At 44.1% G+C, this 12892-nt stretch overlaps 1 long non-coding RNA gene across 1 annotated transcript; it reads left to right on the top strand.

Moving 5' to 3' along the window:
• The first annotated feature begins 1816 nt into the window (after nt 1-1816).
• LOC147575018 (uncharacterized) lies at nt 1817-8124 on the top strand. The gene is made up of 2 exons (XR_015242980.1): nt 1817-4737; nt 4980-8124. It is a non-coding gene; the product is annotated as an uncharacterized LOC147575018 (long non-coding RNA).
• The last annotated feature ends 4768 nt before the right edge of the window (nt 8125-12892 follow it).

Here is a 12892-nt window from a genome sequence, read left to right on the forward strand (position 1 = left end):
CAGGGCTATTATGAAGATAAAAGAGAGAGTGAAAGGGAGACACAGCACAACCCTAAATTTACCCACTTGAAGGGTCCACCTGAAGAATAGGTAATATCCCAAGCCTCACATGAAGTTGACATAGAAACCTGGCATCCTGAAGTTCTCTAAGGCAGGAGGCTTACTCAAGAAATTGAATCTCGGGGAGGGAGACTGGAAAGAGAACACAGGAAGAGCCCTAGCTCTGAAACACATTGAATTACCAGATGCTGCTGCCAGAATTTACAAAGGGGCAAAAGCCATATTCTGTTTATTTTTAATGCAGCAGAATCCTGCTGTAGCAGACAGCGAACCACCTGGGAGGGTAGAAAGTGAGATCTGGTCTAGGCGCTCTATTTACTTGTTATATGACCATGGGAAAGCCATTCAAGCGCCTTGGAGGCTCAGATTTCAATACATAAAATAGGAGTAACAGTACCTTCTTGGCAGACCTCATGGGGCTATAATGATAATGGTGACAATAATAATGTTACCTTTATTTTTAAAATATTTTTTAACATTTATTTATTATTGAGAGACAGAGAGAGACAGAGCATGAGCATGGGAGGGACAGAGACGGGGGGAGACACAGAATCTGAAGCAGGCTCCAGGCTCTGAGCTGTCCGCACACAGGGCTCGAACCCACAAACCACGAGATCATGACCTGAGCTGAAGTCGGACGCTTGACTGACTGAGCCACCCAGGCTGTTAGTTAAAATGATTTAACTAACCAATCATTTCATGTAAAGGCTTTGTATGTACTAACTCATTTGCTTTGTCACATCAATGAATTAAGAAGATACTAGTTATTTCAAATTTACAGATGAGAAGACTGACACTTAAAGATATTCTCTAATGTGTCACCTGCTAACAAATGCAAGTTCTGTGGTTAGGATGTAAGGCCACGTCCACTTCATAGCAAGGTCTATTTAATTCTGTTCTGTACCAGAGCACGGTCCTCTCAAAAAAAAAAAAAAAAAAAAAAAAAAAAGCATAAAACTTCCTATCTCACCATCGTAATTTTGACTAATATTAACCGAAGGGAATTATTACTATTGCTACTTTTGGATATTAATACCACAGCCATATGAGCCTGGGAAAAAGTGAATCAAAGATATGCATGATGAAAGCTGTTTAACAATGGACAAATCAAGCCCAGAAGATGATGATTTTCCTGAAAACAACAGCCTTAAGTAGCTGTATCATTTCTTAGTCAGTCTGACTTCCTGAATGGAATCACAGACTGGTGATTTAACAGAGGTTATGGGGGGAAGTTCCAAAAGCTAAGGACTTTCCGGCTGGTTGGAATAAATCACACACTCTTTTTAAAAAAAATTTTTTTTTTCCAACGTTTATTTATTTTTGGGACAGAGAGAGACAGAGCACGAACGGGGGAGGGGCAGAGAGAGAGGGAGACACAGAATCGGAAACAGGCTCCAGGCTCTGAGCCATCAGGCCAGAGCCCGACGCGGGGCTCGAACTCGCGGACCGCGAGATCGTGACCTGGCTGAAGTCGGACGCTTAACCGACTGAGCCACCCAGGCGCCCCAATCACACACTCTTTTTTTTTTTTTTTTTTTCAACGTTTTTTTTATTTATTTTTGGGACAGAGAGAGACAGAGCATGAATGGGGGAGGGGCAGAGAGAGAGGGAGACACAGAATCGGAAACAGGCTCCAGGCTCCGAGCCATCAGCCCAGAGCCCGACGCGGGGCTCGAACTCACGGACCGCGAGATCGTGACCTGGCTGAAGTCGGACGCTTAACCGACTGCGCCACCCAGGCGCCCCTCAATCACACACTCTTAAGGAGATCCCCAAGCTTTCTAATTCAAAGGGAAACCCTGTGGACTAAGTAGTTGATCAAAAGCAACCAAATACACTGAGCACCAAGCATTCTCTTCTGATTGCTACTGATCCCCTGTGAGTTAGGTACTACTCTCCTCATTGCTAAAATGGATGCTCAGAGAGGATAAGCCACTTATCCAAGGTCACACAGTTTATAGTATTAATAATAACTGACATTTGCTGTTTTCTTCCCCTCGGCATGTGCCTGAGACTGTTCTAATCAGTGTATTAATTCACCTAATTGTTAAAATGACCCTATTGGGCAAGTACTTGGTAGCTAAGCTACCAAGTTTTGCCATTTCTTGGATTAAGAAACTGAGGGGCAAATGTGAATTGTCCAGTTGGAAGGTGGGGTGGATAGGGTGTGAACCCAAGCTGGCCTGATTCCCAGGGCTACATTCCTTCCGCCATGTAACGACTGCCATGGTGCCCTGGCTACTCTACCATGGGGAGAAGGACTGAAGGATAATGTAGACAAGGTCAGTAACCCCCATGCCATCTAGAAATGGAAAGTCTAAAAGGCAGTGTTTGCTCCTCGCCTTGATCTCTGCAGAAATAGAGATGATACCTCCCTGTGACAGTGCTAAGTGACAATTCTGAGTGTAAATGTGTTTTTTGGCACAAATTGTCCTGTCCTAATAGTCTTGATTATAATTATAAAATAATGGGTTTCTGAAAGGCTGCAAGCAGTTCTGGGAATGGCAATAAGGGTTTGGAAACGACATGTTGTTTATGCGAGAAGTGTTTTGTTGAAAATTAAACCCACGTTTAGGAGAAAGGATTGTGTTGTATGCTCTTAAGAAACTAACTCACTATGTAATTAAATCAAAACCAGTCAGTTGCCAATTTGAGCTCTTGTCTCACACTAATGACACCCCATTTCCCATGAGCCAAGCAACATGACTGACCTAAAAAAACCCAGCCTGGATCTTATCCACTGCCCCCAAGAACCTCGCTCCTCTATTTCCCTGGGGGCCCTGTGAGATGCGGTTGCAAAGCCCATCTTCTTCAGAGGATTCTATCTTATCTTTCCCTTTAGATTCTTGTTGGTCTTCTCACCTCCACACAAAGAAAGAATGAGCACTTACTGTTAAAGGGATTTTCTGGGAGGCACTATATGGAAATAAGGAGTTTTTAAAAAAAGGATGTGAAAAAGTTTTAGAGGCTCTGAACTTCTCACAAAATCCCCAGAGAAACTGTCTCTGACTTCATTTCTTAGAAGGGTAACAGAAGTCTCTCTTTTCTGTTCCAAAATCCCAAAGTTACATTAAGCTACTAAACCTACCATGTTTTCTTGTGTCTCTAGGTCACTCTCTCTATCTGTTCTATGTTCTTCTAGCATCTTCCCTCACCCTTCATTTGTACTCAATCTATTTCCACCAAGGACTTTAGGCAGCTTACAATTGAGATAGTTTTAATAGAACTATTAAAAATGGAAGCAGTGTATCAAGATGATGAAGTTTACCACCTCCGGCTTTTTAAAAAGCGCTTGGCTTAAGAATCACTTGAGGACGTTAATTATCTATTTCCATCCATTTTTCTAGATGTGTTTATGATCTTTATTGTTGAAAATTCTGATTTAGTATCAGAGATGGGGCTTAAGGAATCTGTATTTTGAAAGGTTGCCCAAGTGATTTTAAGGCACAGACAGATCTGAGAATGACAGTCATAATAGAAAATGGAGGATAATACCCCACATTTAATATGGTTACTGGTTTTGTCCTTGAGATTTATTGCTACTATTCATAACAGCCAAGGCAAGGTCAACGGGATGGAATATGTGATCCTTCTTATCAAGGGAAATAAGACACTCCCTATTGGTCAGACAGTTTCTTTCTTTCACACTGTATGGTTATTCCCCTCATCCTCCCAGGTCAGACCCGATGGGATGCTAATGGTGGCCTAGTTGATTCTGAGCTTACAATATCCATTTAGATCTTGTGACCTAGGCTCTTGCCCACTTCTCCTAGTTCCTCCTAGTGTGGTTCCGATTTTCCTTCTTCACGCTCTAGAATAGCTGAGACCCGGCATAAGCTTATACCAGAAACATGTCATGGTCTGCTCTGGGCTCTCTGAGCCATCCGCTGCCAATTCTGGTTTTCTGATTTTTATTGCAAAATAAATAAAAATAAAATCTGCCCGCTGTACTTTCACAAACTGACCACTCAGCTTGCCTTTGACAATCAAGATTCCAAAAATAGTTTTCTCTGGGAAACACCAGGATCTCCGACGCAAAGGCTAGCTGAGTCATTGTCAGTCTTCCCAGGAACCTCTTTTTCAATATTGTTGGGAGGCAAGTGGGGCAGTGAGCACTGAAGGTTGATATTCAGTAGATTTTGTCCTTTAAGGCGGAGATCCTGAATCCTCTGGTGGAGTGTACTGCTCCCCAGTGGGGAGGTATTTGCTGTAGAAACTTTCCAACTGCAAAGAGCACTTTTGAAATTCATGGCAGAGAGCAACTCTCTGGCTAGAGCTGTGTATCCTTTACACACATCATCTTTGGCTGGATTGGCCGTAGTTGCAGTGTCTCGTCCAGGTCTGGGAACTAACCCCAAAGAACAGGGAACACCCTTCTCAGTTATTAGAATATTTGCTGCTGAGATTAGGTAAGTAAGCAGAGGCAGATGTAGTGTGGGTGAGAGCTTTGCCCTGGATTCAAGTCTCTCGTCTATGAAATGAGACACTGGGGCTGTGCCAGCATTTTCCAAAGTGTGGTATGTTGGTAATCGAGATGATTTTATGCAGTTAACAGATGAGTAACTACCTTTAATGATTATCTATATATTCTCATGTTTTTTTTTTCCTACTTATGATAGGTTGTAAATAGTAAGGAATATGATCCCTTAAAAATATTTTTAAGTTTGGGGCGCCTGGGTGGCGCAGTCGGTTGAGCGTCCGACTTCAGCCAGGTCACGATCTCGCGGTCTGGGAGTTCGAGCCCCGCGTCAGGCTCTGGGCTGATGGCTCGGAGCCTGGAGCCTGTTTCCGATTCTGTGTCTCCCTCTCTCTGCCCCTCCCCCGTTCATGCTCTGTCTCTCTCTGTCACAAAAATAAATAAACGTTGAAAAAAATAAAAAAAAAATAAAAAATAAATATTTTTAAGTTTATAATGCAAGCCTTTTTAGGAAAAAATCAAGAACAAAAATAGAAAACAAAATGAATAATGCAAGAGGTACGCAGATGTGGAAAAAAAAATTGATATTGCATGAGAAAGTTTGCCTATTGGAAAGCAATGGACCAAATGGCTGCTGAGGGTCAGGCCAGCTCTCTGACATTCTAGTATGTTCACTTCTCCAGGACTATTTCCTTATCTCTAAAATGCAGGGGTTGGAGTAAATGTCCTTTATGGCCATTCTATCTATGATTCCAGGCATAACTCCATCATACAGATGTTCCATCACCCTTAACATGTGGTTCTAGCATCTTAAAACTTGTGATATTGTATGAAAATGGGAGACTCAATAGTAAATTCAGGGTTTATTCATGCATTTATAATTTCTCCCATTCACCCTCATTTCTGGTAAAGGCTCAGCTATCAACCGAGTTGAGTGGCAGGTGAAAGACTATGGAAGAAGGGATTAGGACAACTGGATGGTGCACTGACCTCACCACTATCTGTTTAACAAACAGTTTCTCGATCTCTTTGTCCCTTGGTGTCTCTTTGTCCGTGGGGTGCATGGTTTATACAGGCACTTTGACAGATAGGAATCACTTGCATGAATCAAATGGAACAGAGGATTCAAGAAAGTTCATGCAAGTAGTATGTAAAATCAGAAAAGTTAGTATCACACTGGATTCAAAAGTCCTTGAAGGGAGGGTTTCTCTTCCAAATTGTATGGTTCAATTGTATAAACCAAGAATACCTCCCAGCTTTCCCACTCATTTAAAAAGCTGCAAAATTAACACATGTGTCGGTTTTATAAGACTCTTCTATATTTTAGCAACATGTTACTTGGCTACTTTGAATTACCTTAAGGAGAAAACTGCAGTTTGTCTAAATCCAAGCACCTCCTTGCACTACAACGCTTGCTATTATCCTTCCCCTTTGCCGCACTTGACATGTAAAGTGATATCTCACAAGCTCCCAAACAGTTAGCTATGGAGGCACGGTCTGACCCCTGGTGTTTTCCACCATCTGCGAATTCTTGCCAGTTAAGAGTAAACACTCTGTGTAAATTTCATAATTGGCGCTTGATAATAGCAGAGACCTCTGGTTACTCATTCCTTCCTGCTCTCTTTCTTAAAATGCCATCCACCACTATCCCTTCTGTCCTTCTATCACCGTGGGGCTGCTATCACCCCTCAGCCATATGCCACTGCAAACAGCCACCAAAGATGCGCTCAGTGGCCAGGCTGCCAGACCTTCCAGGCACTTTCCCTTCTCAAGCGGCGAGGTCAAGCCGCCGCCTTCCCAAGCTGTGGCATCTTCCTCTAAATCATTCTTCCTCCTTTGCCTGCTGCAGGCCCCTGTCTTTGCCCTTTTCTGGCTCCCAGAACAGTTTTGAAAAGAAACTTGTCCAATTATCTGGTGTTCAATTCTGGTGCCATTCTCATCTGTCTAAATGTCACTCCGATCTTCCTTCCTTCGCACCTTCTTACTGGGCACAAAGTCGGTGCTTGCCCGGGAAGTCCTGTCTCCCACTCTGTCGTGAACTGCCAGTATCCTGCCTTCTCGGTTTTTGAATTTCTTTCTCCCTTTACTCTTTCCCTTCCCTTCTTACCTGTGAACTTCATTACCTGCTTCTGCACGTGACAATGCCTACTGCATTCCCCCAAAGAATGTGCCTTTTCTTCTTCTCACATATTGGGAAGAATGCGAGCTCGGGAATCAGATCTGTTTTCTGATGCCAAGGCTTAGAGAACCTGACTTGTTCACCTCGGCTGTAAAATGAGTATACTGAGACCTACCCACCTCTCAGATTTGCTGGCAGTTTCATTAGCTAGAGTAAAGCTCTCACTTTCCTTTATCTCCTTGAAAGTTGTCCTTATTTTATTAATCCTTCCATCTGTTATTTACGGAGAAGCTACCCTACGGTGGCACACTGCAAGGCACGTGAGGTGGCAGATAAACAACAAGACATGTTCCCGAAGTTGTGGGGTTAAGATTCAAGTTGGTTAGCGAGATGTGCCAACAAATAATTAACACACACACACACACACACACACACACACACACACACACTCTTAAGCCAACATGGCGGGGGTGGGGGTGGCTTGTTCTGCTTAGAAGCAATCACAGAAGGCTTTACAGAGGGGGTGCTATTTGACCTAGACATTTAAAAAAATTTTTTTTTAAATGTTTATTTATTTTTGAGACAGAGAGAGACAGAGAATGAATGGGGGAGGGTCAGAGAGAGGGAGACACAGAATCTGAAACAGGCTCCAGGCTCTGAGCTGTCAGCACAGAGCCTGACGCGGGGCTCGAACTCACAGACCGCGAGATCATGACCTGAGCCTAAGTCGGCCGCTTAACCGAATGAGCCACCCTGGTGCCCCTTGACCTAGACATTTTAAAAGACTAGCTCTGCAGGTAGATCATAGTGGAGGCTGAGGAAAAGAAACTCTTGAGAAAAGAAATAGGGGCACCTGGGGGCTCAGTTAGTTGGGAGCCCGACTTTGGCTTTGGTCATGATCTCATGGCTCATGAGTTCGAGCCCCACGTTGGGCTCTGTGCTGACAGCTCAGAGCCTGGAGCCTCCTTCACATTCTGTGTCTCCCTCTCTCTCTGCTCCTCCCCAGCTCATGCTCTCTCTCTCTCTCTCAAAAATGAATAAAGAGATGTTTTTAAAATAAAAGAAATAGCACACACATGAAATATTAATACAAGGGCATGGCTATAGCACAGAGGGGTGGAAAAGAACATAGTAGAAATAGTTAATTGGGTAGATGCCAATCATTAATTGACATCAGTTGACCCTGGCAAAGTCATCTAACGGACTGTTTCTCAGTTTGTTCATCTTTCAGTTAAGGATAATGTATTAAACAAGTTAACACAAATAAAGGGCAAGCCACCCAACAGTCACTCAAAAATACTAATTCTTTGGGTGCCTGGGTGGCTCAGTTAAGTGTCTGGCTCTTGATATCAGATCAGGTCACGATCTCACGATTTATGAGATTGAGCCCTGCTAACAGTGTGGAACCTGCTTGGGATTCTCTCTCTCTCTCTCTCTGTCTCCCTCTCTCTCTCTCTCTGTCTCCCTCTCTCTTTTTTCTCTGTGCCCCTTGTGCTCTCTCTCAAAATAAATAAACATTTAAAAAATACTGATTCTTTTTGTGTACTTTTGTTAAGAGATGGGGAAGATACCATGAGAATGAAAGCCCAGATAATTCCCCAGCATCAGGCCCACTGGATTGCAGTGTCTGGAACTTATAGGGCCCAAATTCTCATCCTGGTGTTGCTGCAACCAGGCTGTGTGACTATGGGGATGTTATAGATCAGATCTGAGAAACTGTGACTTGTGATTTGTTGTGTTTTAAAAGCTGAGAATTGGGGGTGACCCCACCCTCCATTTCAAGAAACAAGACATTCTGGAATGTCACAACATCTGGGGTGGAGGAGTCACTGAGTAAGGGGAATGTGTCACTGGTGGTAAAACCATTGTCAGTTGCATAACAGGGTTATATAATTTCTCCTTCCCCTATTTCTATGCCAGAGAGTCAAAGATTCATGACATGGCAGTTTTACTTCCCCGAAGGAGACACTGCAGTTGACTAAAATCAATCACTTAGATATTAGCAGCTGTAGAGCCAGCGACCAGAGAATATTCACTGAGTGCACAGTTTCCTACCAGATGGTGAAAAGGTACAGAGAGAAGAGACCACTACCTCCTGCCCTCAAGGAGATACTACTTGAGCAATAGGGACATAAGGGGGAACACCAGAAAAAGAAATCTTCCAAAGGACTCTGTACAACAGGGTGTGTTCACATGGCAGGCTTAGGCCTGGGCTCCCCTGTGTCTCTCTACACATCTCCTGCTCTGCGTAATGTCACAGGGACAGAAAGAGGCATGATCTAGATTGGAATCACATCTGCCTGGTCCACTGCAGGACGCTGCCTGTGTATGAGGCAGACACCGGAGTCGAGGTGGTAGTTAGCGGTAGCAAAATGATATGAAAACCACTACGACTGATAAGAAAAGAACTGGGCAGAGGTGGAAGGATGTGGGTGGGGAAACGTGTGGGGGAATAACTGGAGCATTTCTGCTGACTCTTGTGGTGTGTGTGTGTGTGTGTGTGTGCGTGTGTGTGGTCATTTTAGAAACTTTTGTTCAACACTCTATTCAATGTAGGAATTCCTCCCACTATCTTAAAACAGTAAGAATTAAAATGATACTAATGAAAAACATAAATAACTATGAATTTCATGTATACTAAATAAGGCAGCCTTTGGGCTGTTACCATGTTCCAGGCAGTAATGCTGGGTGTTTTACAGCCGTCACTCCATTTAATGTCCCCAGAAGCCCTGAGAGGTGGCTGTCATCATCACCATTGGGCAGAGGAGGAGAATGACCATCAGGGAGGTTGAACGGCTTCTTCCAAACCACTTAGCCAGTATATCACAGCCAGTGAGATGTAAGACTGGAATCCATGTGGATTCAGGAATCCATCCTGATTCCAAACCCTTCCCTTCAATATCTCTTACACATAACTGTTCTGCTTATACCTGCAACTCCAGGGATGGGGCTGATTATTCTCCAGAGCGTCTCATTTCATGGTTTGACAGCTCTGTTGACAGGGGAAGGGATAGAAAGATTTAAATGGAGCCCAAGTCAGCCTTCCTCTGCATCATTGTTGGACTAGTATTTTTCACCTGTGATGTGGAAAAGCGCTGATACTTGTTGCTTCGCAGGTGTGGGGAGGTGAAATAGAGCCTTGTCCAGAAGGGGAGTTGGAGTCAGACTCCGCCCTTTGCTCATCAGGAGCTCTTGGCCAGCTGGGAGCAAAAAACCATTGTCCTGGGGTAGGGACACCATTCTTGGAGAAGTTTCCTGCCGAGTCTCTTATTTTTCCAACTTGGCTGTTCCCCCCTCTACAAGTCACTGACTGAGCTGTTTGGGAGGTAGGAAATGCTTAAGGAATGCACACAGAGGTTCCTTCCTCTATGACCTCCACAGTAATGTAGTTTGTCTGTGCTGCTCACCCATTCCTCTCCAGTATACTAGGGTGTTTAATGTCATGTGTTTACAAGAAATAGGGCAGTGCATGTAAGACACTCAGCATGGTGCCGGGCACGTACTTCCTACATGGTTCATGTGTGGTCAGCTTCTGTAACCAGCTTCTGAGCAGATGTTCAATGGGGCATCCAGAAGCAGTAGACTGGAGTTCTTACAGGCATGGAAACTGGAGGAAGCAACTGAGAATCCCTATCTGGTAGCCTCCCTGCCCCCCCCCCCCCATAGCCCAGAAGGGAGAATAGACATTAATACCAGAATCCCTTGCCAACTCATTTAAAAACCTTGACTGAGCTCATGCTATCTGCCAGGCTCTGAAGGGGAGTGATATTAAAAACAAAACAAAACAAAACAAAGCATGCCCTCCTCGCTCAGGAAGGTCAAAGTCAAGCATAGTATACGGGAAAGGGCAGTGGAATGGACCCTTCCCTAAGAGTGCACACGTGGTGCCATGGCTGACCAGGCAGCCAATTGCTAACTGGGGCTTACCTATGGGGAGAGCTTCCTCCATGGCCAGCATTCTTCAATGTGCATGATGTGAATGCACTCATTTATCCGTCCCATTATATAGATAGCAACACAAGGCACAGAGCAGCGGACAACTGAGCCCTAGATCATTGCAAGCCCAGAGGTCACTGAAGCGTGATTTGAAGTACTCTGGAGCTAGGTTCTACTTCTTGCCATGCCTCTACCACAAGGAGACAGAATAGAGTTCAATCTGGAAAACATTTTCTGTAATGTCTGCCAGGTCTTTGTTCCTGCCAGGAGTAGAATCAATGGGGAGAAAAGAAGGAAAACATTGTTCTTAATCTATCAGAGTTGTTGACTGAGTTGAAAGAGAGAAAGACATATGAACTTTGGCCCCACTGTAGCATGATACACTGGAGGCAAAGACCAGTGATTAAGGGTATGGAGTTGGGTGACAGACAGACCTAAATGCCAGATGTACTATATATAAGCTGTGTGACCCAGGGCAGGTTACTTAACTCCTCTGTTCCTAGGTTTCATCATCCTGCCTGGTAAAATGAAGATAGCACAGATACTTGCCTCAGAGAATCAGAATGGTGTAAAATAAAGAGACATAATTAATAGCGATTGGCACACTGTCACATACTAAGCCCTCAATAAGTGATACCTGACATGGTTTTGGAGTGGTGGTGGGCGTCCAGAGCCAATGAGAAAAGGTGATTTTATTTTATTTTATTTTTATTTCTTTCTTTTTTTAATGTTTACTCTTGAGAGAGAGGGAGAGAGCATGCGCGCTTGCGCAAGGTGAGCACAAATGGGGGAGGAGCAGAGGGAGAGGGAGACAGAACACCTGAAGCAGGCTTCAGACTCTGAGCTGTCAGCACAGAGCCCGATGTGGGGCCCAAACCGACGAACCATGAGATCATGACCTGAGCTGAAGTCAGACGCTTAACCGACTGAGCCACCCAGGCGCCCGGAAAAGTTGATTTTACTAAAGCACAGGGAAAGATTGTGAGGAGTGACTGATTATTCACTTGGGAGTTAGGGGGAGGTAAAGGCAAGGGGAAGTCTCCAAAAGGACTTTCATATGCTAACGAAGGCTCAAAGGATCCGGAGGCCTAGCTATTGTCAAGCTAAGGTTGTTTCTCCCTCCAGCAAACCGTTAAGACAGTAGGGAGTTGCAGGAAGAATATTATATTGAATATATTGAATATAACATTCTTCCTGCCTCAAGTATTTGTCAATGGGCTGCAGGTTATAAGGAAATTTAATTTTATCTGCTATTTCCTTCTGCCTTTGTTTCCCAGTTCAATACCCCATCAATAGGATGGGGACATAAAGGATATAAAGGGCTGGAAAAATAGCAGGGGACCAGATCTGGAAGGACACTGAAATTGTTTAAGGTATTGGGAAACGGTGAAGCTCTTTTCTCCAGGAAGGGACAAGATCAGAGGATCAAGTGGTGGATGGATGGAAGGAAGAGGGGAGCCAAAGGCCAGTCAGCTGGAGCACGGAGGCCATACCCTCATCAGCTTTGCTGAATGTCAAAGAGGATCCTGATTCCTGATCTTGTGACAGAAGGACTGAAAGATCAGGAGACCTGGGAACCTGGGCCCCTTTTATCTCCATCTCATAAAGCATAGAATGGGACCTTCAGGGCCACAGAACAATCTGTTCTTTTTGGGAGAAAGCAGCAGCAGTGTCTCCTGTGGTCTGACCCAACAATGTGGGCTCTGCTCATTCGTCTCAATAGCTCAAGCACTAGATATATATAGAACTGTGGTGACAACAGGCAGAAGGTAATTTAATTTGAGCAAAAGCCCCAAGTGGAAGAGACAGGAGGCCCTTCTGAATGTAAACGCCTAACATGCACGGCTTTGTTTTTATTATTTCTGTATCCCCTAGCAAAGGCTCAGTCTCGTCATGTCTCCAGTTGCATTTGGCCAAACACCAGAGGGAAGAGAGACACAATCTAGGTCAGTGGTTATGCAAGGAAAGAAACCATTCTGAAAAAAGAAAACAAAAGCAAAACAGGCCTCTTAGTCCCTTGGAGGGTTGGAAAGAGGAGAGTAGGATTATTGGTAATTCCCATGCTATCATTCACTTCCTATGAGCTCACAAGTCATTCTCTCCTAGATCCCCTAAACCTGGACCAGAATATATTAGCCATAGGACAGTGGAGAAGTTTCTCACACTGTAATAAGTACTGGTATACATTCACGTGTGTGTGTGTGTGCATGTGTGTGGGGATGCGTGTGTCTGTTTTTTTTTTCCCCTCCTTTTTTCTATCTACATAATCTCTTAGTTTCTTTGCATAAAACTGCTGTCACCTTTCTTTTATTTGTCTGGGGTTTAGTCCTATGCCTCAAGGTTCCTGAGACTTGGAGACA

This window comes from Puma concolor, chromosome D4, assembly GCF_028749965.1.
Source record: "Puma concolor isolate L17-30 chromosome D4, mPumCon1.1.hap2, whole genome shotgun sequence".
Lineage (NCBI taxonomy): Eukaryota > Metazoa > Chordata > Mammalia > Carnivora > Felidae > Puma > Puma concolor.